Here is a 19171-nt window from a genome sequence, read left to right on the forward strand (position 1 = left end):
AGGGCTGTTTGGGAAGACCATGCCCAGCAGCTGCCCAATACTTTTGTTTGGAGCCCCAGGGTCAGGGGAGTTGGAAGTCTGCAAGAATAAAAGGAGCCCCTGACAGTATTGAACCCCCACAGCATCGGGTGGTCTGGTTGGAGGATGGTTAGTCTGGGGGAGGAGGGGGCTTCCATTTTTAGGAGAGTTGGTACCTGTCAGGACAGTGGCTCAGCTTCTTTTTGTGGAGGTTAGAGACAGAATCCCGCTCCTCCCGAACTCCCATAAATCTCCGGAAACCTTCCTGTGGATTTGCCTTTGTCGGAGTCTGCACAGAGTGCGACGGGCACCAATCCCAATAATAGGAATCAGGCTCCTGTGTATGTGGTAGAACTGTGATTAACAAACGAAAAGGGCCTTTGGCTCTACTCAGCAGATGCTCCTGTTGAAGTAACCACAATGATGCAGGGAATAGGCTAGGAAGTGCGGGTGGGTGTTCCAGAATTAATTTGTCTGAATGAGAACGTTTGCCTGTTGCGGAGAACAACTGAAAGAGGCGCTTTGGCTCATTGTGTCGATGCCAGCTCTCTTCAAGAGCAACTCAGCTCGTCCCACTCCTTGTTCCTTTCCAATCGAGCTGATCATTTCTGTCATCTTGCACTTATTGAATTCCCTTGTGAAAACATTAATTGAATTTGCCTCTCAGGTGACAGCATTCCAGATCCTAACCATTCACTGTCTGCAAACGCTTTTCTTCATGTCGCTGCCTTGGTTTTTACTGCCATTCACATTTAATTGGTGCATTCTAGCTTTTTGACTCATGCACCAATCCATATCCACTCCTTCCAGATCCCTCACCTATCAATTCTCTCCTTAATCTTCTCCTCTCCAAGGAGAACAGTCCCAGTTTCTCCAATCTCTCCACGTAGCGGAACTCCCTCATTCCCTGGAACCATTCTTGTGAGTCTTCTTCGCACACTTGTCATGTCTTCACATCCTTCCTCAAGTGTGGTCCCCACAGCTGAACACAAGGGGCTGAATTTTCATTTGGCTGATGAGGTGGGACTGAGGCGGTAAGTTGGTGTGTCCCAGTGACCACCCCCCCCCCCCCCCCCCCCCCCACATTCTGCTGGCCTTCTCACTGACCTAATTTGTGGCTTGCAGTTGGGAATGAAGGTGATCTCTTGTCTCCCAACCTACTTCAAGCTGCCCACATTACTAGCAATGGGCTGCTGATGGGTTGCTGGATTGCCTTATGTTGGGCCCCAGACCCTGCAGCCCTCCCACCGCATTTCATTGGATGGGGCTCCTGGAGATAGGCGCCTCCAAATTCTGGGTCTTGCTGCTGGAATTTGTGGATTCTCAGCCTATATTGTATCCTGACAGCAGGATTGCGACTTGGGACCAAAACTTCAGCCCAGTAGTCAAGTTGAGACCAAGCTATTGTTTTATACGGGTTCACCATAACCTTCTGCTGTATGTACGATATGCCTCTATTTAGAAAGCCCAAGACCCTTTGTTAACCATACTGTCAACTGGCTGTATCACCTTCAGTGACTTGTGCTCAGATTGGATTTGAAGTCAGAATCAGGTGGAGCAGGACCCCAGGCTGTGTGGGCCAGGAGGCTGAAGTGTAAAGACCTGTTCTATTGAGTTCTGTGCTTGTTATCTAACAGCCTTTGCCTTTTATCAATGAACCTCATTGTTGACTACTGGAAGCCTCCAGTGTCTGTCTCGAGCGACCACATTGGCGACGAGGTTAAAGTTTTTGATCACAGCCGATAGTTGTCATGAATTGAGGGGGAAGGAAGGAGCAGTTGAGAAAGCAGAGAAGCTCCAGCAAGAGTCGGGAATTATTTAAACTGTGAGTGGAAACGCCCATCATTGAGAAACTAGGCCCATTTGACCGAGTGGCTGAGTGTTGGAGTCAGTACATCGAGAGAGTCCATTTCTTCCTTATTGTGAGAGAGATCTAGGCAAGGACTAGTAGAAGGTTAAACTTCTGACAGTTTGTGGGCTCCAGATCTATAATTTGATTGGGAACCTCACCTCCCTGGATGCACCCGAGTTTTGACCAGATCGCACAATTGGTCAATACAGCCCTCGATTTCCCTCCAAAGTTATAAGTTTAACTCTGCAGAGAGGGACTATGAAGAGTCTGTCTCAGCTTTCATAGCCAGGCTTCACCAGCTTGCTGAGCACTGTGAGTTTGGGACTGCACTTAGTGACATGTTGTGCGACCGGCTGCTTTGTGGGATCCATAACCTTAAAAGTCCAGAAGAAGCTTCTGAAGGAGACGCTTAAATTGGAAAAAGCAATCGAGATAGCTGAGGTGACTGAGTGCTCCGTAAGCGCTACTGAGCTTCAAAACGTGGCTGAATGGGAGGTTAACCAATAAGGGGCAGCGAGGTCTGAGGCAGAATGAACAGGCACAGCTCCGAGTCAGACGCAGTCCTCTGGACAGGACCGCAACCCAAGGAGCAGGAAGGAATCGAAGGGACAATCCAAATCCGAGGTGGATTGCTATCGTTGACCGGGGCACCAACCCCAGGAGATGTGCCATGTTTGGGAAATTGTGTGCATCTGTGGCACTGAAGTGGGCACATTACAGCACGTAGTCATGCCAGGCATAGCATGCCGTTACAAAACTAGCAGCAACAGCAGTTCACAGCACCACCGGACACAGTGGCGAAGAGTTCTGGAGAAGGGAATTTGATGTATCGGTTGAATGCAGTCCAATTGAGTAAAACGGTTCCGATTGAAATTGTCTTCAGGGTAAACCCCTTCAAATGGGAGTTGACACCGGGGCTTTGGTGAGCATAGTGGGTGAGCTGACGGTTCTGTATCTACGTGCAGCAACACAGCCTTTAAGCTTAAAGAGTACCACAGTGAAGCTTTCGACATACACTGGAGAGAATCCACGGAACAGCCAATACTCCAGTGGCCTACAGAGGGCAGGTGAACATTGTGCAAAGAACAAAGAACAAAGAAAAGTACAGCACAGGAACAGGCCCTTCGGCCCTCCAAGCCTGTGCAGATCATGATGCCCTAACTTAAAAAAAACCTTCTGCGCTTACTTGATCGTATCCCTCTATTTCCTCCCTATTCAGGTACCCATCCAGATACCTCTTAAATGTTGCTAATGTGCCTGCTTCCACCACATCCTCTGGCAACGCGTTCCAGGCACCCACCACTCTCTGCATGAAAAACTTACCCCGCACATCTCCATTGAACCTGTGCCCCTTGTAATTGATGCTTCCACCCTTAGAAAAAGCCTCTGACTGTCCACCCTGTCTATGACTCTCAATTTTATCGACCTTCCCCTCAGCCTGCATTTTCCCAGTGAAAACAATCCTAGTTTATTCAACCTCTCCTCATAGCCAATACCCTCGACCAGGAATCATCCTGGTGAATCTTCTTTGCAGTCTCTCCAAAGCTTCCACGTCCTTCTGATAATGTGGTGACCAGAACTGCACGCAATACTTCAAATGCGGCCTAACCGAGGATTTATATAGCTGCAACATGATTTCCCAACTCCTGTACTTAATGCACTGGCTGATGAATGCAAGCATACCATATGCCTTCTTCATCACCTTGGCTACCTGTGTTGCCACTTTTAGGGAACTGTGGACCTGTACGCCCAGATCCCTCTGTATCTTAATGTTCCTAAACGTTCTGCCATTAACACTATAATTCATACCTAGATTTGATCCTCCAAAATGCATCACCTCGCGTTTGTCTGGAATAAACTCCATCTGCCATTTCTGTGCCCAAGTCTCCAATCTATCGATATCCTATTGTATCCTCTGACAATCCTCGGCATTATCAGCAAATCTGCCAATGTTCGTGTCATCTGCAAACTTACTAATCAGACCACCCACATTTTGCTCCAGATCATTTATATCTACTAGAAACAGCAGAGGTCCCAGCACTGTTCCCTGCGGAACTCCACTAGCTACAGATCTCCATTCTGAAACACATCCTTCCAGCTCTACTCTCTGTCTTGTATAACCAAACCAGTTCTGTATCCATCTAGCCAGCCCACCCCGAATCCCATGTGATTATGTTTTTGTACCAGTCTGCCATGTGGGACCTGTCAAGTGCGTTACTAAAGTCCATATAAACTACATCCACAGCTCTTCCTTCATCAATTTTCTTTGTAACCGCTTCAGAAAACTCAATCGGGTTGGTGAGACATGGGGCAGGATTCTCTGTTGCCCGACGTTGATATCGTAATCGGCTATCGGGCGGAGAATCCCTTTTTACGACCGAATAAGGGGTGGAGCCTGTTTTCAGATGCTCCGCCCCCTCCTGAACGGCATCATCGGCCGCATGCCGTAGGGACGGCCTCAGGACGTCACCTGAAGGCCCTACCCGATGCTCCGCCCCCAATGGGAAGAGTTCCCGATGGCGCGGTTCACTTGTGCTTTCAGTTTTCGTCAACCTCATGTGGCGGCTGCGGACTGTGTCGCCTGTGGCAAAGAGGATGGAAAGATATCTGTTAAGGCCCCAGTTATTTCTCCCCTTACCTCCACAGTAACTTGGATAGATCCCATCCAGCCCCGGGGACTTGTCAACCTTAATGCAAATTAGGATACTCAACACTTCATCCTTTGAAATATTGATGTTCTCAACAGCGTTCACACACCTATCCTGGACCTCAACATCCATCATGTCCTTCTTCCTCATGAATACCGACACAAAGTAGTCATTAAAGATTTCACCCACTTCCTGTGGTTCCACGCATAACTTCCCTCCATTAGAACATTGAACATACAGCGCGGAAGGAGGCCATTCGGCCCATCAAGTCTGCACCGACCCACTTAAACCCTCACTTCCACCCTATCCCCGTAATCGACCCAATTAAGCCCTCACTTCCACACTACCCCGTAACCCAATAACCCTTCCTCACCTTTTTGGTCACTAAGGGCAATTTATCATGGCCAATCCACCTAACCTGCACGTCTTTGGGCATGTGGAAGGAAACCGGAGCACACGACCGAAACCCACGGAGACACGGGAGAACGTGCAGACTCCTCACAGACAGTGACCCAGCAGGGAATCGAACCTGGGACCTTGGCGCTGTGAAGCCCACTGCTAGCCACTTGTGCTGCCCATTGTCCTTAAGTGGGACAATCCTCTTTCTCTAGCTACCCTCTTGCTCTTAATATGTGCAGCGAAAGCTTTGGGATTCTCCTTGACCATGCTTGGTAAAGACATTTCATAGCCCCTTTTAGGCCGCCGAATTCCACATTTAAGTTCCTTCGTACTTTACTGTATTCTTCAAGGGCTTTGTCAATTTTTAAATGCCGAGATCCTGCCTTTTCTATCCTTCATTTTTGCGGGGACAAAGGGGCAGCACGGTGGCGCAATGGATTAGCCCTGCTGCCTCACGGTGCCAAGGTCCCAGGTTCGATCCCGGCTCTGGGTCACTGTCCATGTGGAGTTTGCACATTCTCCCCGTGTTTGAGTGGGTTTCGCCCCCACAACCCAAAGATGTGCAGGCCAGGTGGATTGGCCAGGCTAAATTGCCACTTAATTGTAAAAAATGAATTGGGTACTCTAAATTTATAAACAAAAACAAAAAAAACATTTTTGCGGGGTCATTCCTATTCTGCACTTCAATCAACTGGCCTTTGAAAGCCTCCCACATGTCAGGTGTGGATTTGCCATCAAATAGCCGCTCCCAATCCACATTCACCAGTTCCTATCTAATTTGGATATAATTAGCCCTCGCCCAATTAAGCACCCTCACCCACTGGCCACTCTTGTTCTTATCCATGACTGCTCGAAATCTTATGGAATTATGGTTGCTAAGCACTGAAACATCAATCGCCTGGCCTGGCTCATTCCCCGATACCAAGTCTGGTATGGCCCCCCTCCCTGGTTGGATTGGCAACATACTGTATCAATAATCCTTCCTGGACACATCTCACAATTTGCTCTCCATCCGAGCCCCTGACTGTAAGGGATTCCTAGTCAATATGGGGAAAGTGAGAATTGCATCACAACTACCCTGCTTTTTTCACATCTTTTCAGTATCTGACCACACAACTGCTCCTCTGTCTCCTGTGGGCTGTTGGACATCTACAATACACTCCCAACATTGTGATTTCACCTTTCTTGTTCCAGATTTCCACCCATAATGCCTCACTACAAGATCCCTCAACACAGCTGTGATCTGCTCCCTAATCTGCAATGCAACTCGCCCATCTCTTTTGTTTCCCCTTCTGTCTCATCTAAAACAACAATATCCCGGAACGTTGAGCTGCCAGTCCTGTCCCTCCTTTAACCATGTCTCCGTAATTGCAATTACATCATAGTTCCATGCTGTAATCCAGGCTCTCAGTTCATCTGTCTTCCCTGTTATACTTTTGCATTGAAGCAAATGCACTCCAGACCTACAGTCCCGCTGGGCCCTGCAGCTTCCCTCTCCCTGCTCTTACTCTGCGCAACGTTTATCTCAGTCTCACCTTTTTCCCCAGTCTCTCCACTTACTCTGCTGTTCCAGTTCCCACTCCCCTGCCACACTAGTTTAAACACATAGACCCAGTCTGTTGGGAAGAAACTAATTGCAGAAGATTAGCCTCAGCTGGCTGGAAATCTTAAAAATAGCTGACGGCATCCTCCAAGATGTCTCGAGCAGGAATGAAGATGTCTTCGACGAAGAATTGGCCCTGTAAGGGTTCTTCCTCTTTATTCCCTTATTTCCCCTTTTGCAGTTACATTTCTGATCCATGGATGATTTATGGATATGTGTCGTTTAGGCAGCCTCTATCTTTAATTCAAGCAGAAGAAAGCAGTGGCCTGCGCCTTTAATTCAAACAGAAGCCTGTGCTGTTTTGGACAGGAGTGTAGACTGATCGGCACCAGTGACAGAGACTGGTTGGGTCTCGGTTTGATTGATTTGGCTGATGGCTGACGAATTGGCCAAATGGCTGTGCTCTGCCCGGTAACAGGTGCCGATTGGGTCTAATCCCACTGGAATGTTTTCACAGTCACCTAGTTTTTAGTTTGATTTCTGGCAGCTTAGAGAGAAGACCCGCTCTCTCTTCTCTCCATTTGTCTCCAGAAAGGCTGTGTTTCTGAACTGGCAGGAAGCCTGGGTGAATCTGTTCACAGGAAAACCATTACAGGCTGTGTGCGAGTGAAGTCCAGAATTGGTTAACCAGAAAAGCTGGTGTGAATATATTTCTCCAGAAGGTCTGCTGCCTGTGCGTACTACAGTAGAGGCCTGAAGGTGAACCACGAACTGAAAGCAATGTTTGAGGGTGTTATATTTGTGTAATATGACAATAAATGAATCAGTGGATGACTGAATATCTAGTTCAAGATTAGTTCTTTAATGTTGAATAAACTGTGGGTAAACTAAACTATTGCTAACCAAACTGAGGATCTCTTAACCATGCTACTAACAGCTCTTGTAAGTCTGATCAAGACTGGCTTTGTCCAGTTCCAATGTCATAAGAACATAAGAACTAGGAGTAGACCGTCAGGCCCTTCGAGCCTGCTCCGCCATTCTATAAGATCATGGCTGATCTATTCGTGGTCTCAGAACCACTTACCCGCATTCTCGCCATATCCCGTAATTCCTTTATTTTTCAAAAAAACATCTACCCTATCTTTAAATATATTCAATGAAGTAGCGTCTACTACTCCTTTCGGTAGGGAATTCCATACTTTAACCACCCTCTGAGTGAAGAAGTTCCTCCTTGATTCAGTCCTAAATCTGCTCCCCCTAATCTTGAGGCTATGCCCTCTTGTCCTACTTTCACCTACCAGTGGAAACATCATTTCTACTTCTATCTTATCCATTCCCTTCAAAATGTTATATGTTTCTATTAGATCCCCCCTCAACCTTCTGAATTCCAGTGAATATAATCCCAATCTACTCAGCCTCTCCTCATACAATAACCCCCTCAACTCCGGAATCAGCCTAGTGAACCTCCTCTGCACCCCCTCTGGTGCTAGCACATCCTTTCTCAAGTGTGGAGACCAAAACTGCACACAGTACTCCAGGTGTGGCCTCGCCAGCACCTGCAACATTACCTCTCTGCTTTTAAACTCACTCCCCAGCGCAATGAAGGACAAAATTCCATTTGCCTTCCTAATTACTTGTTGCACCTGCAGACCAACCTTCTGTGACTCATGTACAACTACACCCAGGTCCCTCTGCATAGCAGCATGCTGCAGCTTTTTACCATTTAAGTAATAATCCGTTCTATTGTTACTCCTACCAAAATGCACAACTTCACACTTATTGATATTATACTCCATCTGCCAGACCTTTGCCCACTCACTCAATATGTCAATGTTCCTCTGTAAGGTTTTACAGTCCTCAGTACACTTTGCTCTGCCACACACCTCCGTGTCATCTGCAAACGTGGATACCTTACACGTAGTTCCCAACTCCAAATCATCTATATAAATTGTAAATAATTGTGGTCCCAACACCGATCCCTGAGGCACACCACTCGTCACTGATTGCCAGCTAGAATAGCACTCATTTATTCCCACTCTTTGTTTCCTGTTAGACAGCCAATCCTCTATCCATGCTAGTACTCTACCCTTAACACCATGCATCCTTATCTTATGCAGCAGCCTCTTGTGCGGTACCTTGTCAAAGGCCTTTTGGAAATCTAGGTACACCACATCCACTGGGTCCCCTTTGTCTACCTTGCTCGAAATGTCTTCATAGAATTCCAAGAGATTCGTCAAGCATGACCTGCCCTTCATGAATCCATGCTGCGTCCGTTCAATGGGACAATTTCTATCGAGGTGCCCTCCTATCTCTTTCTTGATAATAGACTCAAGCATCTTCCCCACGACAGAGGTTAAGCTAACCGGACTATAATTCCCCATCTTTTGTCTACTTCCCTTTTTAAACAGTGGCGTCACATTTGCTGTTTTCCAATCCTCTGGGACTGCCCCAGTGTTCAGTGAATTTTGGAAAATTACAGCCAGTGCATCTGCTATTACTCCAGCCATCTCTTTCAGTACCCTGGGATCCATTCCATCAGGGCCAGGAGACTTATCTATCCTGAGCTCCATTAGCTTGCCCAACACTTGCTCTTTCGTGATCGTAATGGTTTCCAGGTCCTCAACTACCTTCTTCTCTAGGTCAATTGCTGGCATGTTATTAGTGAACTCCACTGTGAAGACCGATACAAAATATTTGTTCAATGCCTCCGCCATTTCAACATATCCCATAACTAAATGACCACTCTCATCCTCTAATGGACCATTGTTTACTTTAGCCACTCTTTTTAGTTTTATATAATTATAAAAACTTTTGCTATCTGTCCTTGTATTCTGTGCCAGTTTTTTTTCGTGTTCTATCTTACTTTTCTTTATGGCTTTTTTCGTGGATTTCTGCTGACCTTTAAAGTTTTCACAATCTTCTAGTTTCCCGCTGATCTTGGCCACTTTGTAAGCCTTCTCTTTCAATTTGACAGCCTCATGTATCTCCTTAGACACCCATGGTAGATTACCTCTTTTCTTACAATTCTTCCTTCTCACTGGAATATACTTTTGTTGAGCACTATGAAAGATTTCTTTGAAAGTACTCCACTGCTCCTCAACTGTCCTACCATAAAATATTTGTTTCCAGTCTACTTTAGCGAGGTCCTTCCTCATTCTATCGTAGTCCCCTTTGTTCAAGCATAGGACCCTGGTCTTGGATTCTATCATCACACTCTCCATCTGTATACTAAATTCAACCATGCTGTGATCACTCCTCCCAAGAGGATCCCTAACGATGAGGTCATTAATTATTCCTGCCTCATTACACAGGACCAGATCTAGAATAGCTTGCTTTCTCGCCGATTCCATTACATATTGTTCCAGAAAACTATCTCTGATACATTCAACGAACTCCTCTTCAAGGCTACCCTGACCCGTTCCTCTTGCATGACACCTAGTGGTCTGAGGCTATAGACACTTTGATATACACAGTTACAGCATATCATTACAGAGGGAACAAAGTCTCTGCCTTTCCGGGAGAGGTGGGAGTATGGTGCTTCGAAAAACTGCAGGAAAGCCAGCACAGGCTGCAAAACCTTTGATTTTCACAGGTCACTTACGAGCAGCTGGAAAATGGAAGCAGCTCTGCGCCGTGATTTGGTGCCAAAAGCAAGTCCATGGAGGGTGCTTGACGTCAAGTGTGCATGCTGGGTGTGTGACCTGCTCTCTGCTGCCCCTTCTGGCTGGAAGACTACACACGGTCTCATTTATTTTCATTTAAAAGCCGGTAGTGGGCAGCTGGGCACTTCTCCCGCAATCGGGCTCACTGCGGAAATGGTGCGACCGATCGCTCCTCAACCCTCCCAACCCCCTCCTGCCCCACCCACCCTGTGACGTACCCATGGGTCGCGACCTGCACTTTGATAAAACCCTGGGCAGGATTCTCCGTCCCGCCAACCGTGTATTCCGACGCAACGCGCCTCTGCCAGCAGCGGGATTCTCCGTTCCCACAGCTGACCAATGGTGTTTCCCATTGCGGCCACCTCACACATTCGGGACACCCGAGGTCCATAGGATCCTGCCGATGGAGAATTCCGTTGCCCTTTTTAATTGATTGTATCTGAACGGAATTCCAGTACCGCCTGTCCTATAGCAGTCAGTCAAACTGTGCTACATGGAGCAGTTCCATTCTTGCACAGGAAGCTGATAAGGGTTGTTGAGCCTTTTTTAAAGCTGCGAGTTGCCTTGTGCAGCAGCAATATCAGTGCCCCCGGTCACACACTGACTCGGAGCACAGCAGATGGAGTTCACGCTGACGGTCAAACTGTTCCTCAGCTGTTACTATGGCAGAGTTTCAGTGTTGATCGGCCCTGGATGTACCAGGAGCTCCGCGTTCTCGCCAAAGGCACAGAGACCAGAGATTTTTGGGTCCTGCTCATTCCTGAATGAAAACCGGTGAAGTGCTGGCTAAGCGTGACGTTTTCGTGGGTTTGGTAGGCTGAAGATTTAAATGGTTACCGCACGCAGAATGAATCTCTCCGAGGTAACACATCTTATTGCTGTATTCTTATTTTGATGTTGTCTGATTGATGATTATTCACCACCCTCTTCTCTGAAGTGTGGAAATTGCATTCAATTTCCTTTTAGTTTTAGCTTTTCTGTCCCATGCTTAGCTGCTCCTTCTTTCTCACAGCGAATGCTCCAAAACAAGCTAACTTTGTAACTTAAACTATCCTACTTTGTGTTTCTCTGTCGCCTGTCTGCTGTCAACTGCAGCTCCACAGCCCTACCCTCCATTCTTAGAAGGCTAGGGGTTCAAGTCGCACTCTGGAGATTTGACCATGCTGTCTAGTGCAGTACAGAAGGAGTGCTGTTGGAGGTACTGTGTTTCAGATGGGAAGCTAACCAAGGGCCTTGGGCGGACATCAAAGATCTCCCAGAAATATTCAGAATAATAGAGAATTCTGTCTGGCTGATATTTATTTCTTTACCAAAATCACTAAACAGATAATTTGTATCATACTGACACTTGTTGCACGGTACCACAATGGGTTAGCACTGTTGCTTCACAGCTCCAGGGTCCCAGGTTCGATTCCCGGCTTGGGTCACTGTCTGTGTTGAAGTCTGCAAGTTCTCCCCGTGTCTGCGTGGGTTTCCTCAGGGTGTTCCGGTTTCCTCCCACAAGTCCCGAAAGACGTACTGTTAGGTAATTTGGACATTCTGAATTCTCCTTCCGTGTACCCGAACAGGCGCCGGAATGTGGCGACTAGGGGCTTTTCACAGTAATTTCATTGCAGTGTTAATGTAAACCTACTTGTGACAATAAAGATTATCATTTTATTGTTATTATTTTAGAACCTTGCTGTGCACAAAATGGTTGCCACTTTCCCCTGCATTACAAAAGTGACTAAACTTCAAAAATAGCCCATTGACTCCAAAGTCCAAGGCCATTCTGGAAACTTTTTTTTATGAGGGAGTGGGTGTGTGGGTGGGTGTGTTTGTGTGAGAGAGAGCGGCTTAGTGTGTATGTGTCAGTGTTCGTGTGGCAGAGAAAGGTGTTGCCATTCTACAGACTTAACCACATTATAGAGTCATAGAGTTGTACAATGCAGAAAAGGCCCATCTGGGTCCCAGGTTTGATTCCCCGCTGGGTCACTGTCTGTGCGGAGTCTGCACAGTTCTCTCCGTGTCTGCGTGGGTTTCCTCCAGGTGCTCCGGTTTCATCTACAGACTTAACCACATTATAGAGTTGTACAATGCAGAAAAGGCCCATCGAGTCTGTACTTACTACCCCTAATCTCCTGTTAAACCCACTTAACAGCACTTGTCCCATATCCTTGAATGTGATAGTGTTTCAAGTGCTCACTCAAGTGCTTTTTAAAGGTTGTAAGGTTTCCAGCCTCCACTCTCTTCCCAGGCAGTGCATTCCAGTTTCTCACCACCATTTTGTGAGTGAACGAATGTCTCCTCAAATCCCCTTGTAATCTCCTGCCCCTCACCCTAGGGCAGCACGGTAGCACAAGTGGATAGCACTGAAGGGGCTGTTTAGCTACTGGGCTAAATCGCAGGCTTTGAAAGCAGACCTAGGCAAGCCAGCAGCACGGTTCGATTCCTGTACTAGCCTCCCCGGACAGGCGCCGGAATGTGGCGACTAGGGGCTTTTCACAGTAACTTCATTGAAGCCTACTCGTGACAATAAGCGACTTTCTTTCTTTCTTTCCTCCCACAGTCCAAAGACGTGCAGGTTAGGTAGATTGGCCATGATAAATTGCCCTTTAGTGTCCAAAAAGGTTAGGGGGGGTTATTGGGTTACGGGGATAGAGTGGAAGTGAGGGCTTAAGTGGATCGGTGCAGACTCGATGGGCCGAATGGCCTCCTTCTGCACTGTATGTTCTATATATCTATGTAACTATGCTCCCTTGTGATTGATCCCTCAACCAAGGGGAACAGCTGCTTCCTATTTACCCTCAGAATCTTATATACCCGGTACCTTCTCTGCTCGAAAGGAAACAATCCAAGCTGATCCAGTCTGTTCTTATAGCTCCACCCCAGGCAACATCCTGGTGAATCTCCTCTGTACCCCTCCAGTGCAATCACCTCCTTCCGATAGTGAAGCAAACAGAACTGCACCCAGAACTCCAGCTGTGGCATAACCAATGTTCTGTTCAAACTCCTTGCTAGGTCTGCCTTTGGTTGTGATTTTAAACCGAGGTCTTTGTCAGTTGATGCAGAAGAGTCCATGACCATACTTGAACTCCCAACCTTCTGACACAATGTCAGAGATGTGCCTACTACCACTGAACTACTACTGTCTCCTAACAAAAAGAGGTGTTAGTTTGTGCAATAGCCTTTTCTGCATTGTACAACTCTATGACTCTATAATGTAGTTATTCAAAATAACTACCTACATTTCATATTACTGTGAGAAAAATAATTTTAAAAAAGAGATCGAAGGGCTGACGATGCATTTGTGCAAAAGATTACTCGGGAATTTTCGAAGGCCAGCCGAAGGGCAGCACGGTAGCACAGTGGTTAGCACAGTTGCTTCACAGCTCAAGGGTCCCAGGTTCGAGTCCCGGCTTGGGTCACTGTCTGTGCGGAGTCTGCACGTTCTCCCCGTGTGTGAGTGGGTTTCCTCCGGGTGCTCCGGTTTCCTCCCACAGTCCCAAAGATGTGTGTTGGGTGGGGTTACTGGGTTATGGGGATAGGGTGGAGGTGTTGACCGTGGGTGGGGTGCTCTTTCCAAGAGCCGGTGCAGACTCGATGGGCCGGGTGGCCTCCTTCTGCACTGTAAATTCTATGAAATGTGCAGGTTAGGTGGATTGGCCATGATAAATTGACCTTAGTGTCCAAAAAGGTTGGGTGGGGTCACTGGGTTATGGGGTTACAGGGATAGGGTGGAGATTTGGGCTTAAGTGAGGTGATTTTTCCAAGGGCCAGTGCAGACTCGATGGGCCGAATGACCTCCTTCTGCCGTGTAGATTCTGTGACATAGAATTACATTTAGATTTGCTTTGTCACAGCAACTGGAGAGTCTGCTCACCTTTCAGGCCTTCTTAATCTGAACAAGAACAGTTAACAGGTCTCGGAATATCCTGATCGGGACTGATACCAAAAGGGAAAAAGTGTCGTGGCAGGCAGATGCCAATGGAGTAGTGCAACTGGATACAGTAAAAATTGGATAAAATGACAGTCAGAGGTTGAGAGATGAAGATGGTTCTGCATCCTCTGTAGCAAAGCACCTTTTATAGTCTCACCAAAGTTCCTTAGTACAGTTTTTTTTTTGGACACTATGAGGCGCCTGAAGATTTAAAAATGGCATCCACAACACACAAGAGAACATGAAGGGCCTGCTATGTTCTATGGCCGCTCTCTTACCTGCCATGCTATTATGGCGATATGTGCACCAATTGCGAGGCACATGGGAGCAGATATACCTGGATAGAAAGCTTGAAGATAGCAACAGCAGAGCTGTGTTCTGTTCCCAGGCCAAAGTAAAACTAAGACTAGATCACATGACACACTTCCCTTTTAGTGATGTCATGCTGTTATTCCTTAAAGACATATTACAGCATTACCCAGGGGTAGATTAATGCAGGGGTCCTTGAAGAGCTGTGAGCTGTGATCTCCAACCAAACATGGACTGTGGTAAAACTGACTGTCACACCGAACAAGTCCATAAAACCTCTGGATCAGTTTAATTTAAGTGCCGTATGTTGTGGTATGATTTGCTTATCAACGGTAAATAAACCTCTTCCTTTATGAATTTTATGATGGAGGTGGAAGTTGGGAGAGATGGGAGGGTGGAGATTGAGGGTCGGGGGGCTTTGTATGGGACTTCTGGTGGGCTCTGAAGAGGGGCACGGAAAGTTACCATGGTTTGCAAGTTGAAAATGCATCTTGTTAAATGTAGCAGATAAAATTGGGTATTGCTCAAGTCGTAACATCAGAACTGCTTTGTTAGAATACAAAAGAGAGTCTGGGGTCCAATTGAAAGTTTCAAGGCTGTGATCGATAGATTTTTATGCTTGGTAAGGGAACCAAAGGATGAAGAATAAATGTAGCGAAATGGAGTTGAGATTCTGATGAGTCAGGATCTGAGTGAATGGTGCATCAAACGCGAGTGTCTGAATGGCCTCATGTTCTTCAGCATAGTGTAAACAGCTTGGATCACACTTACACGACAGAAGGTGCATTGTTTAGAGGAATTTCTAGGTGTACTTTTATGAACAACAGTATCTATGGTGACAGCTGACTTATTGTTGAGCCCGAATTGTTCACTGAAACTGTCTGCTGTGTTTAACAGACTAACCTTTGCATGAACGGTTTCCGACACAATCTATCCTCAACGTGGAACAAAGCTGAGCAAATTGATAATGGAATGAAGGAACAGGCTGTTCCTACTATAATAATCTTTCTTGTCACTGTTTCCAGCGCCTGTTCGGGTACACAGAGGGAGAATTCAGAATGTCTAATTCACAGCACGTCTTTCGGGATTTGTGGGAGGAAACCGAAGCACCCGGTGGAAACCCACGCAGACACGGGGAGAACATGCAGACTCCGCACAGACCGTGAGCCAAGCCGGGAATCGAACCTGGGACCCTGACGCTGTGAAGCATCAGAGCTAACCACTGTGCTGCCGTGCTGCCCACTCAGCACTCCTATAAAAACATGAACTAGGATTTTGCAAGTTTGCAGCAGGTCACAAGCATCTGCGGAGTGAGGGAGCAGTTGGTGGGTCCTTCCTCAGGACTGATGGATAAAGAGTAAGAGGACAATGGGGCAGGGGAGAAATATCAAAAGCAAATGGCAAGGAAGTACCATTCAGATGGTCAAACCGCTCGCTCCAGTCAAATAAAAGAAAAATGAATAAACAAAAGGAGGAAAAAAAATAAATGTGACGGAGGAAAGGCCAAGGAAAAGATGAGAGAGAAGGGAAACCCTCCCAAGTAAAACCTAGGAAATGACTGGTACTGATCCAAGATGTTCTTGTGATCTCAAAATGGAATTTCAATTCAGACCACTTCCAATTATCACAGATGCCAGCCTTCAGCCAATTTGATTCACCCCATGTGGTATCAAGAAACGGCTGCAGGAACTGGATACTGCAAAGGCTATGGGCCCTAGTAGAATACCGGCAATTATACTGAAGATTTGTGCTCCAAAACTGGCAGCGCCCCTAATCAAGCTGTTACTGTACACTGGCATCGACCCAACAATGTGGAAAATTGCCCAATCTGTCCTCTACACAAAAAAACAGGACAAATCCAACCCGGCTAATCACCGCACTATCAGTCTACTCTCAATCGGTAGTAAAGTGATGGGGCCCGATTTAACAGCCTCGTCGCGCCTGACTTGGTGTCACAATGAGGCCTTTGAATCCCATGAGAGGCCTCTCACGAGATTCGCAACACTTGAGACGTCTCGCAAGATACAACTGAACCCCGTGAGACTTTGCGATCTGGATCGTCTCCTGGCGAGATCCAGATATGCATGCTTAAATGAGCAATTAGGCTCATTTTAAATATGAAGTGGAGATGCTGGCGTTGGACTGGGGTGAGCACAGTAAGAAGTCTTACAACACCAGGTTAAAGTCCAACAGGTTTGTTTCAAACACTAGCTTTCGGAACACTGCTCCTTCCTCAGGTGATGTGTTAGCCAGATTCTCCCAGGTCCCAGGATTCACCGGACGGGCCTGTAGGGCCTCGCCAGGGCGCCGTTTAGCACTGGTCCACACAAACGTTGTAACAGCACCTGGTGGGGGGGTCTCCCAGGCCATTGGAGGTATTCTCATCCTGAGGGCAAATAGTGAAAAAGCCATGGAACTGCGGGCTCTGCCCTCAAACAAATCCTGGTTCTCAGGCTCTTCCCAACTGTGTTAACATCTTCCATTTTGTTTTTTCAGTTTTGGGATTGGTGTGATGCCGACTAGGCCAGCATTTATTGCCCATTCCTAATTGCCCTGAGAAGGTGGTGCTGAGCTGCCTTCTTGAACCACTGCAGTGTTGGTTCACCCACAGTGATGTTGGGGAGGGAGTTCCAGGATTTCCAGCGACAGTGAAGGAACCATAGAATTCCTGTAGTGTTGAAGGAAGTCATTCGGCCCATCAGATCTGCACCAACCCTAGGCCCACTCCCCCACCCTATCCCTGTAACCCCGTAACCCCTCCTAACCTACACATCTTTGGACACTAAGGAGCAATTTTAACATGGCCAATCTGCACATCTTTTGACTGTGGGGGGAAACCGGAGCACCCGGAGGAACCTCATGCAGAAGTGGAGAGAAAATGCAAACTCTTCACAGCCACCCAAATCCACAATTTTACCAGGGTGCCTGCCGCTGTGAGGCAACAGTGCTATCCACTATGCCAACGTTCCGACAATGCTATATATTTCCAAGTCAGGATAGTGAGTGCCTTGGAGGGGAACTTCCAGGTGGTAGTTTCCAGGTATCTGCTACCCTTGCCCTTCTAGATGGTAGTGGTTTAGAATGCGCTGCTGAAGGAACCCTGGGGAGTTCCTGCAATGCATTTTGTAGATGGTACACACAGCTGCCACTGTTCGTCAGTGATGGAAGGATTGAATGTTTGTTGAAAGGGTAACAATCAAATGTGCTGCTTTGTCCTGGATGGTGTTGAGCTTCTTGAGTGTTGTTGGAGTTTCACTCATCCAGGCAAGTGCGGAGAATCCCATCACGCTCCTGACTTGTGCCTTTTAGATGGTGGACAGGCTTTGGAGAGTCGCGAGTTACTCACCACAAGATTCCTAACCTCTGACCTGTTCTTGTACCACAATATTTATAATAATAATAATCGCTTATTGTCACAAGTAGGCTTCAATGAAGTTACTGTGAAAAGCCCCTAGTCGCCACATTCCGGCGCCTGTTCGGGGAACGCGGTAAGGGAATTGAACCCACGCTGCTAGTTCAGTTGTTCTGTTTCTGGTCTATGGTAAGCCCCAAGATGTAGATTGTGGGGGATTCAGGGATGGTAAAGCTATTGCATGTCAAGGGGCGACAGTTAGATCCCCCCTTGTTGGAGATGATCAATGCCTGGCACTTGTGTGGCACAAATGTTACTTGCCACTTGTCCACCCATACCTGGATAATGTCCAGGTCTTGCTGCACTTGGACATGGATTGCTGCAATGGCTGAGGAGTTGTGAAGCGTTGTGAACATCATGCTGTTTTAGCAATGTTACCGTCTGGTATATCTGAAAGGTATCGTTATCTATTCATCTGGGGCAACAGTTCCTGGACAAATATTCATTTTAGGATACAAAACAGAATCGATTCCAGCTTTCTGCTAGGATCAGTGACTGGGAGTACAAATCTTCGAGTGACATGGCGGAATACTCTGGAAGGCACTTCTACTAATCTATTCGAATCTAACAAGTGGGTGGCTGCATTCTCACACATGACACGGGAGTTCAGCATTAAAGTAGGACTGACCTAATGAACCATTCATCAGTAAAAACTCAGCCACATGGTAATTCATTAGTAACAAGCTTTGTTTCTCAAGTGTTTCATCCCTACAGACAACAGAACATTTTGTAAAAAGCCAGCAGGCATCTTGTCCTGTGAAATCTTTTTTTTAATAAACTTAAGAGTGCCCAATCCTTTTTTTCCAATTAAGGGGCCAATCAACCTACCCTGCACATCTCTGGTTTTGTGAGGGTGAGACCCACGTAGACGCTGGGAGAATGTGCAATCTCCACACAGACAGTGACCCAGGTCTGGGATCAAACCCGGATCCTCAGCGCCATGAGGCAGCAGTGCTAACCACTGTGCCGCCATACCACCCTTGTCATGTGAAATTTATTCTGGGTGGCTTGATGAGAAAGCCTACTTGTGCCAATAATAAAGATTATTATTATTACAGATGAGCAAGTCACCGTGAGGGCTGGACGTGCCACTGTAGTTGGAGCGAGGTTGAACCAAGCAGTGTGCCGGCTAGTTTCCCACCCGGCAAAGAATTGAGCCCTGCTATTTTGTACCTCTATGTTGCATTTCCATGAGCCTGTTTATTAAAACACTAATCAAGGCAGAGTAATCCTGATAAACCCTACTTGTTCATCATTCAGGAATCAAAGTGCCAGGATGGGTCTATCATCTAAAATGCATTTCTAGATTTGGCTTGTCCCACCAGTCAGTGTGAAGGCACTATAGAGGGATGATCTTAGCAGGGGTTGAATAGTCTTGTATAAAAGCCAAATTGCCGTGGATGCTGGAA

The 19171-nt window shown here is 46.9% G+C and overlaps 1 protein-coding gene across 1 annotated transcript in view; it reads left to right on the forward strand.

Moving 5' to 3' along the window:
• Positions 1-19171, forward strand: part of camkk1a (calcium/calmodulin-dependent protein kinase kinase 1, alpha a) — a 123257-nt gene that overhangs the window by 34806 nt on the left and 69280 nt on the right. The window lies entirely within an intron of this gene.

This window comes from Scyliorhinus canicula, chromosome 12 (assembly GCF_902713615.1).
Source record: "Scyliorhinus canicula chromosome 12, sScyCan1.1, whole genome shotgun sequence".
NCBI lineage: Eukaryota > Metazoa > Chordata > Chondrichthyes > Carcharhiniformes > Scyliorhinidae > Scyliorhinus > Scyliorhinus canicula.